The sequence below is a fragment of the Saccopteryx bilineata genome, chromosome 3 (assembly GCF_036850765.1).
Source record: "Saccopteryx bilineata isolate mSacBil1 chromosome 3, mSacBil1_pri_phased_curated, whole genome shotgun sequence".
Classification (NCBI taxonomy): domain Eukaryota; kingdom Metazoa; phylum Chordata; class Mammalia; order Chiroptera; family Emballonuridae; genus Saccopteryx; species Saccopteryx bilineata.
This window is the reverse complement of record NC_089492.1, coordinates 90,672,396-90,696,168: the sequence shown is the minus strand read 5'-3', so window position 1 is coordinate 90,696,168 and position 23,773 is coordinate 90,672,396. Positions and strand designations below refer to the sequence as shown.

The window sequence follows — 23,773 nt, the reverse complement described above, 5'->3', positions numbered from 1 at the left end:
CCACACAAGAATATACATTCCAGATTTTTAAAATCTTTTTTTTCCTTCTTTTTTATTTTTATTTATTTATTTTGTATTTTTCTGAAGTTGGAAACAGGAAGGCAGTCAGACAGACTCCCCCACATGCGCCCAACCGGGATCCACCCGGCATGCCCACCAGGGGGCGATGCTCTGCCCATCTGGGGCGTTGCTCTGTTGCAACCAGAGCCATTCTAGCGTCTGAGGCAGAGGCCATGGGGCCATCCTCAGCACCCGGGCCAACTTTGCTCCAATTTGAAATTTTTAAAAGAAAATTTGAGAGAATATTTCATGATTTGGGGTAAGGAAGAATATCCCAAATGTGAAACAGTAAGTAAAAAGCAAAAAGGATTGATCGACTTGACTATATCAAAATTTAAAAGACATAGCCTGACCAGTGGTGGCGCAGTGGATAAAGCGTCGACCTGGAACACTGATGCCACCAGTTCGAAACTCTGGGTTTGCCCAGCCAAGGCACATACCAGAAGCAACCACTACGAGATGATGCTTCCTACTTCTCCGCCCTCTTTCTCTCTCTCTCCTCTCTCTAAAAATCAATAACTAAAATATAAAAGAAATGTAAAAGACACCTTACACAAAATTGAGACATGAATGACAAAGAGAAGACACTTACATTATACTGAACAAAGAATTAGTAACCAATTATATCAAGAATTCCTACAAATCAATAGAAAAGAAAACAAAGGGTATAAATTGGCTATTCAAAGGTGATGAAATGTGGGTAGCAAAAGAGATTCAACTTCTCCAATTATCAGACAACTGCAAGTCAAAACAATACTGAGATGCAATTCCACACTTACAGGACTGGCAGTAAATCTGTCCAAAGCATTAGCAATAATTTAAAAAAAAAAAAAACAGGAACTTTGATATACCACTCATGGGAATATATTTTATATTACTTCAATAAAAAGCAATACCTAGTAAGTTTAGAATATGAAAACGCAGCAATTTCACATACTGGCTTATGGAGACGTATCCAGGAATGTTCACTGCACACCAGTTATATTGCGAAAATATTAGCATTGATAGATAAATTCCAAAACTATGATATATCCATACAATGGAATACCATACAGCAGTTATAATCATGAGCTAGATCTGTACCTATCAAAATGGATAGACCCTGAAAATAACACTGCCTTAAGAAAGCAAATTATAAGATGTTACTTCATTATACTGCAACTTACACAGTCATATTATAATAACTGTCCATGTCAATAAAATACATAAAAACAATACTATTCATTTTAATGGGTACATATGAAATCATCAAAAGCATAAAATATCTACTGGATTTATACTGAATTCATAACAGTGATCCCTTCAGGGAAAGACAGGGAACAATAGTAAAGAAAGAAATAGGTCACTTTATGAGAATATTTTTTTCTTTAAAAAAAAGACAAGCAGCAAATATGACAATAAGTAGACCTGTACTGAGTAGTAGACACCTAGGTGTTTACCGTTGTACCCTTAGTACTTTTCTGTGTGTTTTTCAGTTTAATTTTCAAAATAATTTTTTAAAACCCAACAAAAGGCAATTGAGAATTGAAAGTAGTTAAAATCTGTTCCTGCCTGACCAGGCGGTGGCGCAGTAGATAGAGCATCGGACTGGGATGTGGAGAACCCAGGATCGAGACCCCCGAGGTTGCCAGCTTGAGTGCGGGCTCATTTAGTTTAAGCAAGACTCACCAGCTTGAGCCCAAGGTCGCTGGCTTGAGCAAGGGGTCACTCGGTCTGCTGTAACCCCCACCCACCCACCCCTGTCAAGGCACATATGAGAAATCAATCAATGAACAACTAAGGAGCCACAACGAAGAGTTGATGTTTCTCGTCTCTCTCCCTTCCTGTCTGTCTGTCCCTATCTGTCCCTCTCTCTGACTCTGTCTCTGCCACAAAAAACAAACAAACAAACAAACTCCGTTCCTTATGCACAGAATGAAGGGGCGATGATAAGAATGAGGTCAGTCAATGTGGCAGAAATTGCCACCATGACAATGATGAACTCAATTTGCAAGCATCAGGCTTGCAGAAAGCTGCCATCAAGACCTGGGTGTGCAGGACAGGCAACAAAATTCTACTCCATCCTGGCTGACAGAGCAGGTCTTCTGAAAACACTCTTTCATCATCTGAAACAGTCAAATCTCAGACTCCCCCTAACAGTAAATACCCTCAGATTTCTTTCACATCTGAGTCCGACTGCAGTTTGACAAGCTGATCCTAATGTTATTTAAAAGATCAGAGACTGTATTTTTGGGAAGTAAGCCATGCCCTGAAGCCCAGTCTCTGTTGCTTTTAATTCTAAAAAAGTAACTCCTAGTTATATTTAAAATTCACCCCAGCGCACACGGGGCAAACAGTGTGACTCTCTGCCCTTTGCCTTTCTCACCAAACAAGTTGCAGCATGTCTCCCGCATGTGTCCTGGGAGAAATATGAGTCTAACTGTGTCTTCTGTGATCAGAGACAGCAGGTGAGAAATTGCTTTGCTCTGTGTGTCTTCACAGTCATGCCCAGCTGCCCTTTGAAGTTATTCAATAATACTAAGCGATATCAGATCACAAGAAACATAGCATGAGGTCACACATTTTAGTCTACCCTAACTCCATCTGCTCCTTGTACCAAACCCAAATAAATGCTGTACTTTCCTTGTAAATGTCTCTGAGTCAGCTTCCTCCAAAATCCCTGGAGCAAAGAATATTAGCATAACATCCCCATGCCTACTCTATCTAGCCTTGTAGCATAATAAAGAATACCACAGAAACGGGTTTTCTAGATAGGTGAACCAGCCACCAACACATGTAATAACTCTTATATATTTTGAATGTTATTAAAATTCATGTGAAAGACTTCAGGGTGTGTGTGTGTGTGTGTGTGTGTGTGTGTGTGTGTGTGTGTGTGTTTTGACTGCTCTCTCTTCTCCAAGTCCGGCCGTCTGATAGCACAGGCTCTCTCCCCCCAGGTACTTCCTGCCCCATTTCTTTCCTAATCTACTCTCCAGTGACAACTTAGCCAAACAGACAGTCTGATAGTTGAACACAGTGCAAACTATAGAGACTACAAGTCACAAAGTTTGTGTGCAGGATCTCATGACTCTGTTTAGGAGTGTAATGACTTGATGTCAAGTACTGAGCCCTCATCTAATTCCCCAGGAGCTGTTCTGGAAGGTTGAGGTTCTCAAAAACTGAGCTCAGCAGGAGTGGCTAGTTACCATGTGATTTAATTTAAAGTAGATGGTCCACTGGGCCAAACACACTCCTCCCAATGCCATCAATAACTGTGAAGTCACTCACGAAATACAATATAATTAAAAGTCATAAGTCATGTAAATGAAAAAGCACCAGTAATTTTTCAGGGTCAGTTTCTGGTCTTTTTATTGCCATTTTATGAAGTTATTGGTTTTTGTTTTAAGTCAGTTAAAAAAAAAAAAAGGAAAAGGAAACAAAGCATGGAAGTAAAAATGGCAAAAGAAGAGAAAATCCAGAAAATTTATATATAACAACATTTTATCAGAAAATGTTGTTATATAGAAAGGATTAATAAAAGTGTCTTGAACAAATTAAGACCAAAAAAAAAAAAAAAAGGACAAAAAGAGACAATCAAGACAAAAGAAAATGCAAATGCAGTTAGTAAATACATTTGTGGAGTAATGGTCAAATCGTCATCAAAAGAAATGCCAACTAAAACAAGAAGAAACAGTATTATGGCAACTTAATTTTTCAAAAACATAAAATTATTAATACAAAATGCTGCAAAGATGGTAGTATGGTGGTACAAGCCTTTTAGAAAGCAGTTTAACAATATGTTTCATGCCTGACCAGTGGGGGCGCAATTAATAGCATGTTGACCTGGGATGCTGAGGTCCCACATTCAAAACCCCAAGGTCACAAGCTTGAGTGCAAGCTCATCCAGCTTGAGCACAGGCTCACCAGCTTGAGCACAGGGTTGCTGACTAGAGTGTAAGATCATCTAGATCAGTGGTAGTCAACCTGGTCCCTACCGCCCATTAGTGGGCGTTCCAGCTTTCATAGTGGGTGGTAGTGGAGCAACCAAAGTATAAATAAAAAGATAGATTTAACTATAGTAAGTTGTTTTATAAAGATTTATTCTTCCAAACGTAGTGAAAATCTGACATAAAGTACTTGGTAAGTAATTATTATTATATGCTTTAACTTGCTGTAACTCTGCTTTATAAATTTTATAAAGTAAAGCTACTTCTCTACTTTATAAATCCCCATTACTGTGGAACTGGTGGGCGGTTAGAAAATTTTACTACTAACAGAGATACAAAAGTGCTGGTAGGTATAAAAAGGTTGACTACCCCTGATCTAGATGATCCCTTGGTTGCTGGCTTGAAGCCCAAAGTCATTGGCTTGAGCAAGGGGTCACTGGTTTGGCTTGAACCCTCCAGTCACGGCACTATGAAAAAAACAACAAAAGTGATACAACTATGAGTTAATGCTCTCATCTCTTTCCCTTCCTGTCTGTCTCTCTCTATATTGCTCACTAAAATATTTTAGTTTCAAATATTTTAGTAGCTTCATTGCTAGAAATTTATCCTAAGAGTCAAAAAAGGAAACACATAGTTCTGAATTATGAACATACATATGTCCAGCTATCCAAAGCAGTGTTATTTATACCAATAAAAATGAAAAAAAAAAAACCATACAAGTATGGTATTATAGCCATTCAAAATTAGAATTATAAAGTGATACTATAACTATAATCTTTTTAAAAGTTGATACTACTAAAGTAAATAAAAACACAAGGGCCCTAGCCGGTTGGCTCAGCGGTAGAGCGTCGGCCTAGCGTGCGGAGGACCCGGGTTCGATTCCCAGCCAGGGCACACAGGAGAGGCGCCCATTTGCTTCTCCACCCCTCTGCCGCGCTTTCCTCTCTGTCTCTCTCTTCCCCTCCCGCAGCCAAGGCTCCATTGGAGCAAAGATGGCCCGGGCGCTGGGGATGGCTCTGTGGCCTCTGCCTCAGGCGCTAGAGTGGCTCTGGTCGCAACATGGCGACCCCCAGGATGGGCAGAGCATCGCCCCCTGGTGGGCAGAGTGTCGCCCCATGGTGGGCGTGCCGGGTGGATCCCGGTCGGGCGCATGCGGGAGTCTGTCTGACTGACTCTCCCTGTTTCCAGCTTCAGAAAAATGAAAAAAAAAAACAACAACAACAAAAAAAAAAACACAAGGTTACTTTGCTATTCATTCAGTAAGTCATTTACTACATCCCTTCTCTAATAATAGTATAATTTCATCTTTGCACTAGTATTAGTAAATATGTATAACTACAAGTTTCTTGACAAATCTTGAGTTTTACAGACTGTAAATTATGCACATATAAAGTAGTATTATCATTAACATTTTAATTAACATTAATAGTCCATTGGAAGACTATATATTTCTAAATAAGAAGTCTAAAACCTTGTATTGATCCCATCACATTTATCTTCATTCATTATTCAAACATTAAGCCCCTCCACCTTACATGCTAGCACTGTACCAAGAACTGTGGATAGAGAGATGAAAAAGAGACCAATTTCCTGCCCATAAAAATCTTTAAAAAATTGAGACATGAGTGTTTCACCTTATGCCGTTAGCGTCGTACTTACGGACTATGTGGGCAAACTATCAATACTTAGGTTGTGTGTGGCGGAAGAACACACAGTAACACTACATGAGTAAGGGAACTGGCACCCCCGGAACGCATACCTACACCATTTTGGACTGTTAAAAGCACAAGTGTTCTGTTTATGTTCCTTTGGTGACTTTTTGGCCCTTATCATGGCTCCTAAACAAAAGTCAGAGCTACTGGCATCAGATGGAGAGGAGCTGTCCTCTGAGGACCTCATTCAGCTGGAAAAGCAGCTGATTGAAGAGGAAGAGAGAGAAACCCCAAAAGCCAAGAGATTTACTACCAAGAGTTTGGCAGAAGGTTTTTCTATGGGAGAGGGTGGGTTGGAAAATTTCAGGCTGAGGACCCCAGTGATGACAGATTCAGTAAGGTCTACAGAGCTGTTATGGATGCCTTGCAATGCTACAGGCAGATTTTGGAAGAGAAGAAGTCATCAACCTTCCAGACTAGCCCCAGACTAGCCCCAGACTAGCCTGGAACAATTCTTTAAGAAAGTAGAGAGGCCCTGGCTGGTTGGCTCAGTGGTAGAGCATTGGCCTGGCGTGCAAGAGTCCCGGGTTTGATTCCCGGCCAGGGCACACAGGAGAAGCGCCCATCTGCTTCTCCACCCCTCCCCCCTCCTTCCTCTCTGACTCTCTCTTCCCCTCCCGCAGCCAAGGCTCCATTGAAGCAAAGTTGGCCCGGGCGCTGAGGATGGCTCTGTGGCTTCTGCTTCAGGCGCTAGAATGGCTCTGGTTGCAACAGAGCGACACCCCAGATGGGCAGAGCATCGCCCCCTGGTGGGCATGCCGGTGGATCCCGGTCGGGCGCGTGCGGGAATCTGTCTGACTGCCTCCCCGTTTCCAACTTCGGAAACACACACACACACACACAAAGAAGGTAGAGAGGCCTGCAACAGATCCTGTACCCTCTACATCAGCTGCTTCTCGAGATGAAACACCTATAGTACAGGTAGAATCATCTCCAGCATCTCCTACATGTTCCTTAGGCAATCCTGATTCACCTGACCCAGTATTTCCAGCACCTTCTGCAGGTTCTCGTGCCTCCCCAGCTTCTTCCTCCCAATAGGTCACTCTCTCCCACCTTGCAATGCCCCTTCCAGTGTGCAAGCCAACCGCAAGAATAAAGGTAAGGCCCTGGCCAGTTGGCTCAGTGGTAGAGCGTCAGCCTGGCGTGTAGAGGTCCCGGGTTCGATTCCTGGCCAGGGCACACAGGAGAAGCACCCATCTGCTTTTCCACCCCTCCCCCTCTCCTTCCTCTCTGTCTCTCTCTTCCCCTCCTGCAGCCGAGGCTCCATTGGAGCAAAGATGGCCTGGGCGCTGGGGATGGCTCCTTGGCCTCTGCCCCAGGCACTAGAGTGGCTCTGGTCACAGCAGAGCGACGCCCCGGAGGGGCAGAGCATTGCCCCCTGGTGGGCATGCCAGGTGGATCCCGGTCGGGTGCATGTGGGAGTCTGTCTGACTATCTCTCCCTGTTTCTAGCTTCAGAAAAAAAAATGCAAGAAAAAAAAGAATAAAGGTAAGGAATTTTTTTACACTCATTTTTGTCATTTTTTTCTGTTACTACAGTACAGTGTACAGTACAGTATATTTATGTCTTTTTTCCTTTTTCTGTGGCCTAGTTGTATTTTTATGTTCTAGATTATGATTTTACAACTGTGTTAAGATAGGTAAGTGACTTAGCTAGGGTATGTTTCAACTTATGTCACTGCCGTAGGAATGGAACTATGTCGTAACCCAAGGACCATATATTCGTAAATATGTGTCCGGGACTCTGGTCAGGTCTGATTGAACATAACCAGCAGAGACATTACTTTGTAAGTCAGGAACAAAGCACTGACACTCATCCTGACAATGGTAACTTAACCCTGTTCCAGATGTTCTATAGTCAATGCAGTGCTACATGGAAGAGGGGTGTGCAGTGAGACAGCTCCCTCCCACGCTGCCAATGGGGGTGTCCGCAGGTACAGACTTTCTGTAAAGCAACTGGCCATACTTTTAGAAGTAAGTTCTAAAAACACTCACGCCTATTTGTGTCTTATCATTCCTAATCTAGGAAATTGTATATTCAAATACGTCCACTGCAGTATGAGAATATAAGTAGTAAAAATAGAAACATCCTACCTATGAAACAATAAGAGATAAAAAAAAAACACAGAATGTGATACAGTCATTAAAGACAACGTTTACAAGACATTTTTTTTTTCTGAAGTTGGAAACGGGGAGGCAGTCAGACAGACTCCCACATGCACCCGACCAGGATCCACCCAGCACGCCCACCAGGGGGCATTGCTCTGTTGCAACCAGAGCCATTCTAGTGCCTGAGGCAGAGGCCATGGAGCCATCCTCTGCGCCCGGGCCAACTTTGCTCCAATGGAGCCTTGGCTGCGGGAGGGGAAGAGAGAGACAGAGAGGAAGGAGAGGGGGAGGGGTGGAGAAGCAGATAGGCACTTCTCCTGTGTGCCCTGGCCGGGAATCGAACCCGGGACTCCTGCACATCAGGCCGACATTCTACCACTGAGCCACCGGCCAGGGCCTACAAGACATTTTTAACGATATAAAATAATGCTTATGATATAATGCCACATTTGAAAAAAAACTCCCACTTTCTCTAGAACTCACTCCAATCAGCCTTGCACCTGCCTATAGATGTCCATGGAATCAGTGTGTCCAAGTCACCAGCAACTTGCCAGCTGTCTGTCCAGTGGCCTTCTCCCTCCTTGAACAAGACAGGCGTGGATCGGTCAGTCCCTCCCTCCTCACCACTTTCTTCCCAAGGGTCTCATTTCTTCTTCTGAGGGGTCTCATTCTCCCTCTGGCTCTTCCTTCTCGTCCTGATCTCTAAATGTTGACATTTCCCAGGACTTTCTTGGTCCTTGGGCCCCTCTCCTGGAGATCTCCTTCAGTCCCGTAGCTTTGATTTCCACCAAGACTGTGCCCACATTTAGCTCTCTGGCCTGGCCCTTGTTTCTGAACTCCAGATTTCCCTGCCCAGCTGCCTCCTCGACAGCTCCCCGTGGAGATCCAACAGAAGTCCCAAACTCAGCACACTGTCCCCTCCCCACCCTAATCACCAAAACCTGCTCCTCTCCTGCATCTGTCTCCTCGAAACACACACGGTTCAGCCCGGTGCTCTCCTCCATGTGCTGGTAACACACACTGGGTGGACCACACACTGGGTGGCTTCAACAGGAAGTCCTGTGTCAGTTCTGGAGGCCACAGGTCTAAAATCAAGGTGTCAAAGGGGTTGTTCCCTCTGAGGGCTGTGAGACAGACCGGCCCCATTCCTGTCCTCTCTCTTCTGATAGCCTCAGGCGTTCCTTGCCCTGTTGGGAGCTGCTAGCCCCGTGTCTCCTCGTGTTCCCTCCATGCGTGTCTGTGTCAGAATGCCCTGCTCTTATACGGACACCCCCCTTCACTCCAGTATGACTTCTTCTTAGCTAATTACATCTGCAATGACCCTAGTTCCAAAGGTCATAGTCTGAAGCACTAGGGACTAAGACTTCTGCACATGAATTGGAGTAGGGGCAGTATTTCAACCCATAATATCTAGTTGTCACCGTATGTGACTCCTCTCTTTCTCTTAGGCCACACATCCAATCCATCCCCAAAGCCCCTTGGCTCTACCTTCAAATACATCCTGAATCTAACCATTTCTTACCACGTCCCCTCAAACCCTTCTCCTGGCCACTGTGTCCCCTGCAGTCTCTTCTCACCAGGCAACCAGAAGGCTCCTGTGAGGACCAAAGTCAGATCCCTTCACCCCTCTGCTCCAAACCTTAAAAGGGCTCCAGCTCGCTCAGCGAAATGCAAAGCCCTTAGTTCTGTCCCCTTCCTGTCCCCTCACCACTCCCTCGGGCATCCTGGCACTTCTCAGACACCACTGTCCTGTCACAAGGGCTCCCTTGCTCATCCCTGGGTGCGCCACACCTGCTGACATTGTGTGTCACCAGCCTGGACTGGCTGGTCCCCTCCTGGGACGGTCCCCAGGTCGGGGAACGCTGCTGTCCTCACAGCGCTCAGCCTCCCCCGAGGCTGTGTGCTCCAAACCCGCACAGTCTCTGGGCCTCCATCCCCTCACTCGGCCTCATTTTGCTTCAAAGTTCTTATTCCTACCTAACGTTACGTTATAAATTGATCTACTCGTTGTCTGTTCCTCCCACTAAAATATCAGTTCCACAGGGAGAGAGAAGCTGTTTTGGTTCCTGCTTCTTCCCTGGGGCCTAGAACAATGTTTAGCTCACAGGAGATAATCAATAAATAATGGTTGAATGAGTGAACACGTGGCTGAAGGCTGGAAGAAAAATACACTAAAATGCTCATGCGAATTACTTACCTGTGTGTGGTGAAATTACGCAGTTAGCAATTTTTTGCTTATGCCGTATTATAATTTCCAGATTTTCTAAAACAGGCTGTTACTACTTTTATAGTATGGCAAAAATCAACAATATCTTTTTGGAAAAAGATATATTAATCCACATAAAGTCTAGTGTAAACATACTTACATTTTTAAGGGCTGTAATTTCTACAATCTAAACATAATGTAAGATGGAGTACCATATACTAGACTTTATGATAACTGTCTTATGTTGGAACTTCCTTTTTTTTAATTTTTAAATATTCTTAACATGCTATGACTGGGCAATACGTCTAGCACTATTATTAACATGTTTAATCTGTTTGAAACTCTGGCTTCTTTCATTGTCATCAACCAAAAATGTTAAACAAGAGAAGCTCTTTTGAAAATCACAGCAATAAAAATAAACTTTATAAGGCCAAAACCACTGCCAATTGAGTCTCTGAGACTTGGATTAAAATAAAGAGGAAAAAAGACCACAACTTTACTTTTTAAACTTTGCTTTGATTAGGGAGTGTCACCTAGTAAAGGAAGCACTGAAGCCAGGCAGCCCAAACCAAGCCCCAGCTTGGACACTGACTAGCTCAGGGGTCTCAAACTCAACTCAGCATGTGGGCCGCAGAGCAAGATCACAGCCGTCCGGCGGGCCGCACTAGGTCTACAAAAGGCAACTGTTACGCAACACTTTTCTCACTGCAGTTGAAAACAAAAAAAATCAGTACAACAAGCACAATCGTACATGCAGTTTACTCAGTGTCACAAAACGACCAGAAACTGTAGTTCGCATCACAACTGCTGTTAACTAAGCTAATATCTAGCTAGGATGCTAGAGAAATGAAAAATACAAGTAGGCCCCGAGGCTTACTTAATTTTATCCAAAATATTTTGAACTTCGTGGATTAGTCTTCGGGCTGCACAAAATTGTTCAGCGGGCCGCAAGTTTGAGACCCCTGGACTAGCTGTATGCCCAGGGGTATGTAGTTCTAGGATGCTTTTTGCATCTCCTTTTTCCCATATGCAAAATGGGACTCATTTTGTAAAAGCACAGAGGGCTTCTGACTGGATTAAATGAATCCAGGCAAAGTACTTAGGTCAGTGCCTGGTTCAGAGTAGCCTAGACAGGTGTCAGCTATTATTATTACCCCATGCCCCAAATTCATCCCAGAGAGTCCCCAAAATAGCCTTTAAAGGAAGCTTTTGAGAAGCAGGTCCCATCTATATCTGGGATAGAATTTTACTTCTACTATCGGAATTTTACAGTTGCCTGAAACAGCCTTTCACATTGAATCACACAGAACAGGCTACCTTGTCCTCTTCCTCCCCCACACTTACTCGTACAGAGCAAAGCTGTGGTGGTGGCAACAAAGTAACCGAGTGCTTCATTAAAAAAAAACAACAAAAAAACATCGAGTGACCATTCTCACGCTGAAGACTCCTATTTCCAAACTAATTTTCTTAACTGAATAAAGGATAATAGCTATATAAGTGGGACAGAGCCTTTAAAAATAACCACTTGATTTATTTGGACAGCATTCCTTAAGGTAAATTCAGAGTATTGTGTGACCAAGATGGGAATACCCTAAAAGACAGATACTCCAAGCTGTGCCACAGCCTTTCCTTGCTAAAATAAACGTGCTTGCAAATGTCAACGATGCCTGAGCATCATGGTGGGACACAAACATCTGAAGGCTGCGGACATGGCCCCAGCTACAGAGACCATCAGAAGTAGGCTTTCACCCCCAAAAAGGAGTTAATGGTTGAAGCCTCACTGTGAAATACAAGGTCACTCCTCTAAAGAGAAGGAAGCTGCATGGCAGATGATGCTACTTGCAAACAATTAGACTTCTGGCTCCCAGCTCTCTGCTGTGGAACGCGACATAAACATTTTCAGAACTGAAGCTGAGAAAGAGCTGCGCACCTCGAGGGTTGCTCCAGCCAGCAGTCAAAAGGAACAAACAAAGCTCTGTTTTCAAAACATCAATATATATATGGAATTAAAACTGTTTAAATGGCTTTTTTCATTTTTGACAGCCTTCTGAATGGAGAAATTGTTCTCGTAATAATGTGAATGCAAAACGCTCCGTCTAGCCATGTACAGAGAGCCTCGCTTCCTGTTCGCATTTAGATTTTTCACTTAATTGATTGCTAAGATCCCTTCTATAATCTCTGATTGACTCAAAAGGGAAAACTGTGTATCAGTGAACAAAGAGAAATGTAAATAATTATTAAGATCTGAAATTAACAAGAATTATTTTGCTATTAAAAGTTGTCAACTTTTAAATTGCTAGTTCTGTCTAAAACATTGTATCAAACTTGTTAAATAAAGGATGATGATAATTGGGTGTTAGCCTGACCTGTAGTGGTGCAGTGGATAAGGCATCAGCCTGGAACGCTGAGGTTGCCGGTTCGAAACCTTGGGCTTGCCTGGTCAAGGCACGTATGGGAGTTGATGCTTCCTGCTCCTCCCCCCTTCTCTCTCTCTGTCTCTCTCTCCTCTCCCTCTCTCTATCCTTTCTAAAAAATGAACAAATTAAAAATAATAATAAGATAATTGGGTGTCACTGTTCCCAGGTTCTTAATGTGTTTATGTTTTCCAACAAAATAGTCATAGACGTTTTAAAGATTTAATCCAAGTAATTCTTTTTATTGTTCAAAATATGCCGTGAATAACAAACAGTAATTGTCTGCATTTTCTTACGAGGTAGACTTTTAAATTTCCTGCTAACTGATTCTGGAAAACCATAAATTAAAGAGGAAAAAAGTAAGGAAACTACACAATGATTCCGAAAGTAGAGATTTCAATAAAGCCATGAAAAAATGCCGTAATCACGAATGTCTTGCAGCTGCCTGTTTAACACACTGCGCAGTAATTTACTCTGAAGCCCCATATCCCCTAAAGATCATGTATCCCTGGGACTCATTTTTGTATTTTTCTTCCCATTTCTTCCCATTATTTGTTATCACCAGTTCATACCATGATTAGGGTCAGGCTTCTATGGATTGAGAATAAGAAAGAAAAAGAGAAAAGACTATTGTGGGGGGTTTTTGTATCTATAAAGATGTCCTCAAATAATTTCACCCCTTCCTATCAGTACATGCTGCTCGTCCCATCAAAAGGTAGAGCATATGTCTCCTCCCCCTTGAATCAGAGCTAGGCCTGTGACTGCTAGACCAGGGAAACTTCAGAAATGCTATTCTGAGACCTCTGAGCCCAGGCATTAAAAAAGCCAGAAGGCAACGGTTTTTCCCTCTTGGAACCCAGCCACCATATTATGGGGAAGCCCAAGCAGCCAAGCAGAGAGGCCCATGTGGAAGACAGCAGATGTCACCATCCAACAGCCCCCACTGAGCTCCCAACCAACAAGAGCCAGTATCATCATGCCAGCCATGTGAATGTTCCATCCTGGAAGTAAATCCATTCTCAAGCTGCCCAAACTGATGCCACAAAGTGGAGAGACAAGCCGTTCCCATTGAGCCCTGCCAAACTGCAAAATCATGAGTAAATAAATGATGTTTGTTTTAAGCCACTAATCATTGGGGTTATTTGTCTTGCAGGAATAGATAGTTGAAACAATCCTCCTGAAAAAGAGTCACCATATTTCATCCCTGGGCTTCTGCTAATTGTGCCATGCTAAATTACCCTGCATTAATACTTAAAACTGTGCTTGGGTGATCAAGTCTTCAAAATAAAAACTAGCATAGATGTGACTGATAACCTCATAAATCCTCTGAAGCACAGGCCTCCATATCAACACATTTTCAAGCACTGAATACGATCAAAGACAAAGCCAGCTTTCCAATGATTTCCTGGCCAAGTTACCAAGTACAAGAAAAATACTCATCTTTAATAATTCTAGCCACAAGTGAGTACTACTTTACAAATTTTATGCTATATCTATTTTACCACAGTTTTTTACATAACTTAATACACCAAAGAAAACACTGAATTGTATTTTTTTAAATGGCTGAATTATACAGTATATGAATTATATCTCTATAAAGCTGTTTAAAACAATCATTTTTGCCCATGTTAGGCAATTCCATCAGACAGCGTATCATAAAGCTCAAGGAAATCTAGGACAACAGATACAAATAAGTTGGCCCAGCTATAGCCAGAGCTCAAGTCACAGACTCTCAGAATAAGCAGGACCTCGTCCAAAGTTTAAAAATTCCCCACAATCTGCCCAAGTCAAGCACCTCCAATAAAGATCTCCACCCATAAACAGCACAGATCATTGAACAGCTCTACCTGAAAAAGACATTTCCTTATTCTGAGTAAAAAAAATCTGTCCTAGTTTCCATTCATTCACTGCCCTTTCCACAGTATATGAAGAAAACTACTATGCAGCATGTGATTTCCTTTCTCCTGACTCAACATACCCACTCCTGCAGCTTCTCCTTGCATGGACGCCGTTACAAGTTCCTCCATCACCAGCTTGCACGGCTCTGATTATATCACAGAATGTCCCAGTATGAGTTTTGGAGTAAGCACGCCTAGGATTAAATCTGAGTTCCCCTGCTTAGTAGCTGCATGAGCTTTGGCTATATAGCCCTTTTAGGCTTTAACTGAAACACTTGTACAATGGGATAGTAGAAACTCATCTCATCTTCTGGGGAAGAGCCAGGAAGGAAGTTAAATCAGTTACCTACAAAGAAAGTCATCGGTAGTCAAAATTAACTCTTAGATATCTATTTGGAATGGCCAACACATTGTCTTTCAAAATGTGGTTCTGCATTTGAACAGTCACCATTTCTTTGTTTAAACACAATCTCTCTTCCCTTCCTGTCTGTCTCTATCAGTCACTGGCTAAACAAAATAAAAATAAAATAACCACAATCTCTCTCCCTTTCTGAGCACATGCAGTCCTTCCGCTCATTAAGTGTAGGAAAGATGCAACCGCACCTCAACATTAAGCGACTAGCACAAGGTTGAGAACACAGGAAACCCACCAGAATTACACATTATTATTCTATCTATTGTGAATCTAGGATGTTTTTAAAGTGTCAGCCCGTGTGGAATAGGGCAGACCTATGAGTGGGACACTGCTAGGGATGGTTTTCAAAATGTCATGCCCAAGGCCTCTTTTTATGTTTCTGATTACCTTCTACTTCCTTCAGTGGGCAGGATAAAGACGGCTGGAAAATCCACTTGCAAGAGCGCCATGAAGCAGAGACCCTGGTCCCACCCCGCCAGGGCACTCCCCAATGCTGCCTGTCAGCCGCTGTGTTCAACTCATCTGGGTATACTCATCCTCCTTCTCAGACAGCTTTGGAGCCATTCCCGCAGGCAGGAAAGGGGAAAGTGGTTTCTCCTAACCCCAACTCACTGAACAGTAAACACACCCACTTTCTCTTCACCAGCCCCCAGACACTGGCCCTACCACCTGCACAAATGTAATTACCTTATTAGCTAAACCTCAGCCTTTGTTCAGGAGTGGTTAGTGGTGCCACCCAGGTGTACTGTTGAAAACTAAAATGAAATATGTATATATATATTACACCACAGTGTTGAACCACTGTAGAGGAAGTTCAAGGGCTGCTTTTCTTTTCTTTTTTTAAGTGAGAGGAGGGAAGATAGAGAGACTCCTGCATGCACCCTGACTGGGATCCACACAGCAACCCCCATCTTGGGCCGATGCTTGAATCAACCAAGCTATTTTTAGAGCCTGAGGCTATCGCACTCAGAACAACTGAGCTATCCTCAGTGCCCAGGGCCAACACTTGAACCAATCAAGCCACTGGCTATGCGAGGGGACAGGGTGAGAAAGGGGAGAGGGTGGGGAAGAAAAGCAGATAGTCACTTCTCTTGTGTGCCCTGACTGGAGATTGAACCTAAGGCATCTGCACACTAGGCCAATGCTCTATCCAGTGACCCAACCGACTGGGGCCTTACTTTTCTTAAAGTAACAATAATTATAGTCATTTGCCTGGTCCAACCACTCAACAGCTGAGGGGGGAGGATTGTCCACCAGTGACTAGTGATAACCTCTGGCCCAGACAGCAGGGACCACGAGTCTGTCTGTGTCTGCATGGCCCCTGGGAGGAGACTCCTCATGCCCAATGTAGGACTCTAAAGAGTGCAGTCCTTCAAAAGGCTATTTAAAACAGGACACTTTTGTTCTTTTACTACTTGTTTCAGAGAAGAGAAAATATTTATCTTTCTGATAAGTAGTGCATGGCAACAGTCTGTCATTCCCTCGCCTGACCAAGCCCTGGGCAATGAGAAGCTACTTCCAGAACCTTGTCACTGCCACGACCCGTTCTGGCAGGGTCTCCATGAGGAGCGGCATGGTTGTCAGCCTGGAGGGGGAGCCGAGCAAAACCTAGTGAGTCCAAACAGGACTGAGCCATGATCCTAATTTACCCTGAGTTCTTCATGCCACTTACTGTTTACTCGTCAAGACATTTCCTCTCCTCATATATTTTTAACACCAATGGAAAGGCTATCCACTGAGAAAGTTCATCCAGCAGAAGAAATGGGCCCCAGGTGTATCAACATCATTGAATCATAAGGTTGGGGTTCAACCTGTGGTCCCTGGACCAGCAGTGGCAGCATCCAGGACCTCTCTAGAAATGCAAGTTCTGGTGCCCAGCTCAGACACGCCGAGTCCAGCACATGTGCTTCATAACCAGCACAAAGAGCGGTGAGAGCCACAGTCATATTTTAGAGTCACTGTCTTAAGGCATTAGGGTCTCTGTCAAGGGCATTTCTGGGGTGACCAGCTTTCTATTACCTGCAAAGTAGTTTTGCACATGGGGCAAAAGGCAGAGTCAGGGAATCCTAGAATGTAAGTGAGGTCAGGGTTATTCAGGGTGACAAGCACCATGGGCCAGGTACGAGGCAGCTCGGGGACTGGAGGTCAGAGTCACGGAAGGATGGGTTGCCTCGAGACAGAGAAGCTGTCCTGAACTGGGACTGGAAAGGTGGGAACGCTGCCAGCTTCGAAGAGGTTCTGCGCCAGCGGACAGCCACGACTCATTTTCAAAAGTTTTAAAATAGTGAAATCCTCTCTTCAAATGCAGTTTTGCAGGGAAGTTTAATATAAGAAGCAGATCAAGCAGGGAGAGTGTGTGAGCGCCCGCCCCCCTCACTCCATGTGGCTTCTCTCACCTCTCTCCCTTGAAAGCCCAACATAGTGCCTTGAAATACTCAGGGTTTCTGAGAGCACAGTTTGAACAGCAAGTGCTGCTTATTAAACATGCTGATTCCAGGGCCCCACCAGCCCTGCTGAATTAGAAGAGCCAGGGTTGGGGGCTGAGGCTGGACACCTGGACAGTCCAGTTTCTTTGCCTAATCCTGATGGCCGGCCACATCAGAGCCTTTGAGGAGTGTGCACCTCAGAGCAGGGGCCTGGACTCTCACATGAGAATCATTTAGGGGAGCCGGTTGAGCATGCCAATCCCTGGGTCCTGCCCCAGCCCCGCTGACACTGGACCTTGGGAGTGGAGACCAGGATGCTGAATTGTTAAGGTGGTTCTGTGTAGCAGGTGTGGGCAGCACCGCGGCCCTGGGCCACAGGAGCAGACTCCATCCCTCTTGTTTTCATACCCACACAAAGCTCTGCGGTCTGTCCGTCTCCCCTCCCCACCCCAAGCTCTCATTCTCTTGTCTGAAAATACACTGCTCACAAAAATTAGCGAATCGGGGGACGTACAGATACTGCAGTCCTTTCAGTCTTCTGTATGGTGCATTTTCAGCAATGAAATAAAAGTTGGTTTTGTATCTCATTTGCATAATTGAACAACCTTCTTTGACTTGTCGTTTGCTTTTCTGATGTTCTTATTTAATTTTAAAAAAATCAAGTGCTTCTTTTTTTTAATCACTTCATATTCATTTTGAAATATCTCCTAATTTTTGTCAGCAGTGTATAAAGATAATTTATTTTTCCAGATTTCTTCAGGCAGGGAGTGCTCTCTGCCAGTCCCTGAGCCTACATTTCTGGAGTCTGGGTCTCTGGTCACACGGGGGTGGCTGGAGAAACTGGGAGGTGGCATGTCTTAGAGTGATATTAATATAAGGGTTCAAGTTTGTCCCCCAGAGTCCTTTTCACAATCTTCTCCCCTGGGTGTGAGAACGGGACTGCTGACAACCAGGCAATACTTAGACCAGTGGGTCTCAGCATTCCATAGACTCACCTGATGAGCTTTAAAAATGAGATGCCCAGGCCCACCCGACCCCACATATTGTGCCTTCACTGCCTTGGGTAGGGGCAGGGCGCTGGTACAGTTTAAAGGCCTCTCATACTATAAGGCACAACCAGGGAAGAAAACCACGGTCTGGAGCAGGCTACTCAAACGGGAACGTGCACAGTGGTTGTTAAAATGAAGATTCTGTTCAGCAGGCAGAGGTGGGGCCTGAGGCCCTGCATTTCCAACACGCTCCCAGGTGATGCTCCAGTACTGGTCCTCGGATCACACTTTTAGTAGCAAGAGCCTCATGGTTCTCAGAGTTTAGAAACAACTGGAGGGCTTCTAAAACACAGATTACTGGGCCCACCCCTACAGTTTCTAATTCGGTATGTCTGGGGTGGGCCCCAAAATTTGCATTCCTAAACAAGTTTTCAGGTGATGCTTAAACTGATGGCCCAGGCACCACACTTAGAGAAACATGGAGGCCACGGCTTTTAGATACTGGCTTACATGAAAACAGTTTGAGGAGCTTTCAGAAACAGGTCACCAGGCCTAATCCACGCATTCCTAAGCCTGGGGAGGAGCCCAAGCATTACAGCTGAACAAGCATCTCAAGGGACTAGTGTGGTCCACCAGGCCAAGGACCACACCCGGGTCTAGAATCTGCATCCTGCAAACTCAATCAGCATTTCTGGCACTGACAGCAAACTTCACTGGAAACAGAGTCTGATCATCATAAATGTACTTCATAAAGTGCCACCACTGCACCCCTAACTCTCTTAAACAACTGCCAGGTCCAACATCAGGAAGAGAGAAGGCCGTTTGGAACCAGAAAGGTTGCTGGGCTCCTGGCAACCTTTTCTCCAGGGTCCCAACCCTAACCGATGGGACAACGCCACAGCTTTACTCGGGACCCACAGCTTTACAGGACGGCAGCACAGCACTGGAGTTAATCACACAGGGGCTGGACTCAGAAGACTCAGGATTTCTGGCAAACCTCAGAAGGCCTCAATTCCTTCATTTCTAAAATGGGGACATGAGACCTCCTTTGGAAGCTGTCAAGAGGACAGGAGATAGCATACTTAGCAGACGGCTGACTCAGCAAAATCACAAATATGTAACAGTTCTGACTGTACAGCCATAAAATCCTAGCGTCAGAAGAGACCTTCATGATTAGCCTTCAGCCACGGAAGGAAACTCAAAGACCCAGGAGTACAGCGTCACTTGGAAGAAATGCAGCACTTCGGGGCCCCCACAGACCTTCTGGATCAGAATCCGCATTTGTACGCAACCTCCAGGAGATTCCTATGCGATTAGTTGAAGAAGCACCACCCTACAATAGCTCCGACAGCGAAGTCGGACTTCCGTGGTTCTCAGCCTCGCAGAGTTGGAATCACCAGAGGAGCTTAAAAAAAAAATACTCACGCAAGGCCCTACCCCGGGGAGTCTGTTCAACTAGTTTGGGGGGGTAGCCCAACAACCAGGATTTTAAAATATTCCCAAGAACCCTGGCGAGATAGCCGGGTTGGTTAGAGCATCATCCAGGTGTGAAAGGTTGTGGGTTTGATACCCAGTCAGGGCACATCCAGGAACAGACTGACATTGCTGTCTCACTGTCCCTCTCTTTCTCTCTCTCTCTCTCTCTCTTTCTTCTCTCAATAAAATCAATCAATAAATTCTTTCTAATCTAAGAAAAAAAAATATAAAAACACCAACATTCCCAAGAGACTCTAATGGGCAGCAAAGGTTGAGAACCAGTAGCACAAAATAAGCATACAGGCTCTGGGGTCAAAAGAAAGGTATGACCCTGTTTCTACCACTCACTGTCTATGTCACCTTGGGCAGGTTACTTAATCTCTCTGGTGCCTCAGCCTCCTTATCTATAAATTCAGTACAATAATCGTACCCATTGTTAAAGATACCAAGAGGACAAAGGGCGCCATCCCTGGGAAACACACAGAGCTGTTACCGGGCACACGGTCAGTTCCCAGCGAATATCTACTATTGTTAGCTTGAGCAGATGGATAGTCAGTGTCCACTTAAAGACTTGCAGGGACAAGGAGTTCACGCCTCGTGTGTCAGCACTTTCCTCTATGCAACACTCATTAGAAAGTTCCAACAGCTATGAGGGCACTGCAATAGCCAGTATGGTCGCCCACCGCTCTTTCCCACAATGCAGCTCTCACACTCTGTAGCTAGATGGTCCCTGAAACACCCACCTACACACACAAACACACAGCCCACTGAACAGTCCTTTTGTCTGGGCCACCCACTGAGGAATACAGCCCAGAGATCAATGGGTTATACTTCTCGTAGCAGGAGTACCTGACATCAAGCTAACAGCCTCTGCCTTGAATGAGCTGTGTGACCCTGGGCCAGTCACAATGCTCAGCTCGGGTGGTCCTCCTGGCCCCTTCCAGCTCCACCCTTCGTGGGTCCTCCCCCTCCAGTCCATCACAAAGGACTGAGTCTTGTTTACACCTCATGGTCTTCAATAGAACAAAAAGGCAGCCTTCTTCCCACTGACAGCTCAGTATAGGGGTGCGTGATTTACATTTCTATGGGCTCTCGGTGATTAGCCAATAAACTAAGATTTAACAATAGCCTTTCTCTAAAAGTCTTCTAAATATAGACACATTCCCTGGGAGAGCAGAGGATTTCCTGAAGGGTTTTTCTGAGGAAACTAGCAGGCCTAAATAATAGATGAACTTGTATATATGAAAGTAAGTGTGTGTGTTTGTGTGCGTGTGTACACAAACAATGTGACGATTGTGCTGGTTTTCCCCTGAGAACTGCTAAGACACCAAGAATCATTTGTCAGGCTGTCTCCGCCAATTTTCCTTTCACTGTCTCTTGAATTCATTCCTTTCTTTGCTTTTAAATGAATGAGCTCCCCTTTGGTTCAGGTTCCTCTTGCCCACATCCAAGGCTGGACTGCAGGCTCCAAGCCATGGGGGCCTGCCGGGGCCTCCCGGCGCCTGCATCCCGGGCACAATCCCTTGGATGCAGAGAGCCTCCCTCCTGCTAGGCTTGCTCACCCCACAGCCAGTCCCCAGACCCAGCCTCTCTCCACCTCAACATGCCCAACCCCAAGCTCACCCTCTTGCCTAGCTTCCTTCCTCCACAAAGCCTGAGGTGCCACCTCTCCTCCTGCTCTTGCCCAAAATACTAAACCCAATTCTACCTCCTTGGTTGCCATGCCCACTTTCCCACTCCTCACTGCCACTTCCGTGACTTCCCTTTCCTGCCCTGTGCCCCCCTGCGCCCCCCCTGCAGGATTTGCTCCTGAGGCTCCCAGCTTCCCCGGGCCTATCAAATGCAGAAATCCTGACAGCTGCTGCCTGCCAAGCCTCCGCAGGCTTCTTTACTCCCAGGTTGTACATTACAATGAGCACTGATCATTTTTGGATTGAGATGCAGAAGCTTTGTGATGGCACTTGGATTCAAATCCAGATCTGAGCTCTTGCAGTGGCATCGTGGTGATGGTGTTGGACAAACCACTGAGGGAGGGAAACAAGCCTCTCCCAGCTTTTGGCTCAGCCGCCACCGAATCCTTTCCACGGTCCCCTTCTCTACGAGCACCCCATACGCTGAGCAAATCAGACTCCCGCCTTGTGGGCGCAACTCCCGCTTCCCACCCCAGGGCTTTTGTTCATACTGGTCTGCCTACCTGGAATGCCCTGCTCCCAGACTCGCTCGGCAAAAGCCATCCCACCTCCCTCGATTCCCTCGGGATCTTGTTCTGGAGCTTGTCTTAGGCAGCAGAGCTTGACATCCATCTCTCCCTGGAACCCTGGTGGCACTCGGTTTTCCTCTTATATCAATCTGTGCCTTCTTCTGATCCATTTCACACTGCAGCATATTCTTGGGTGGCAGGCACCAACAGATCTTTGTGTTCCCACACCTTCCACACTAGCACTGAGGACAGTACACCCTGCATGTGACTGATACTCAACAAATATTGGCTGACTTGGGCAGACGTTATAAGATGCTACCAAGGAGAACCTTGCCGAGAAAATGCAATAGTCAGAAATTATGTCATTATCCCACCACCATCAACATTTTGAAGAATTCTTTATGTACATAAGGGTTCTTTTTCACCATCTACAAGTAGAAAATAACAAAAACTAGCAAATAAATGGAATTATAAGAAAGCACATTTATGTTCAACAACATCAATTTTTCACAATTAAAGTTGTCTGCCGAAGTGGTCATGAAGGAGTGAGCTTCTTGTTTCTACAAGGATTCAAGTACAGTCTAAGTGGCCGGTGGCAGAGGCACCAGGAGCATTCCTGGATTGGAATAAGGATGGGGTAGCTACATTAGGTGATGGACTTTCAGATCGCTTCCAAAGAGAATTCTAAGCCACCCACTTCCTGTTGTCAGAACACCCACTGAAGATGACAAGCAGGTTCTGTCATGTTATAACACCTGAAATCAGTTCCCTGAAGCCTTGCCTCACGTCACTTAGTCAAACATCATTGCATCACGTAACCCGGAAGTTGTGCAACAATAAAAAGTCAAAGAAGCCAATGATCCCAAACCAGTGTTTTTATCATGAAAGTTTATATGTGATTTTTTTTTAATTTTCCAAACCAAAAGCCAGCTTAATATTCCAATAGTTCAGGTTGCAATTATTTTTGCAACTTTAGTGACAAGTTAAATTATACCACTATAAGTTAAGAAAAATTATTCAAGTCATTAGAATCATAAAATCATTATGTAAGTAACAAAGACAGTATATAATGAACCAAAAAGTATGATTAATGAAATTTTGTACACCTGAGGTCCACTAAAAGTGTATTGGCATTAATCTTCGGTAGTTGCAGGTATTTATATGGACAAATATTAAAGAAGAAAGATAAGCTAAGATGAGATCATACTTTGTTTTGTAACTTTTAGCAAGAAGTTCTGTGGTAGGAGATAAAATCAAAATGAATAAGAGTAATATCCAAGCAAAAAAATAATAATCACTGTCTTCAAGTCACCAATTTGTCATCGCACATTCAAAACTCTGCTACCGCTATCTTTATTAACTATGTAATCCTCCTCTGAGACACAGGTAGTAGCTATTATAATCTCAGAAAATAAACTGTCTGTCTGGGAGAGATGAACAAACGCCAACAGTTCCCAAAAGAAAGGATGGCATTTCACACCTTTGACACGGTTCCAAGTGGTGACTAATTTCTTCATGGAAAAAAAACTCTTATGTGCACCTTTTTTTATGTAACCCAAAAGCTTAGTCAATATGTCTCCTACCCAGGTGAAAATGCTGCACAGACAAGTAGAATCATAATACCACACTGAGTCATAAAAATGACTAAAGAAACACAGAATTTTTCTCCACAGGGCAGCCTTCCCGTGCTGTGCTATATATGAACCAGTCAAGGTAATTTGAAGATCACTCCCCTACACATATTCATTTACTTAACAATTTGTAATCACCCATCAAAAAGGGTATTTAAGAATATGGCCCTGGCCAGGTAGGTTAGAGCAGTGTTCCGATACACCAGCATTGTGTGTTTGATCCCCAGTCAAGGCACATACAAGAATCACCAGTGAATACATAAATAAGTGGAAAGTGGAACAACAAATTGATGTTTCTTTCTCTCTCTTTCT

General features: G+C 44.4%; 1 protein-coding gene and 1 non-coding gene across 7 annotated transcripts in view; both read right to left on the bottom strand.

Moving 5' to 3' along the window:
• LTBP1 (latent transforming growth factor beta binding protein 1) overlaps positions 1-23,773 on the bottom strand; it is a 432,506-nt gene that overhangs the window by 390,255 nt on the left and 18,478 nt on the right. The window lies entirely within an intron of this gene.
• On the bottom strand, positions 8,129-8,203 carry TRNAI-GAU (transfer RNA isoleucine (anticodon GAU)). The gene has a single exon. It is a non-coding gene; the product is annotated as a tRNA-Ile (tRNA).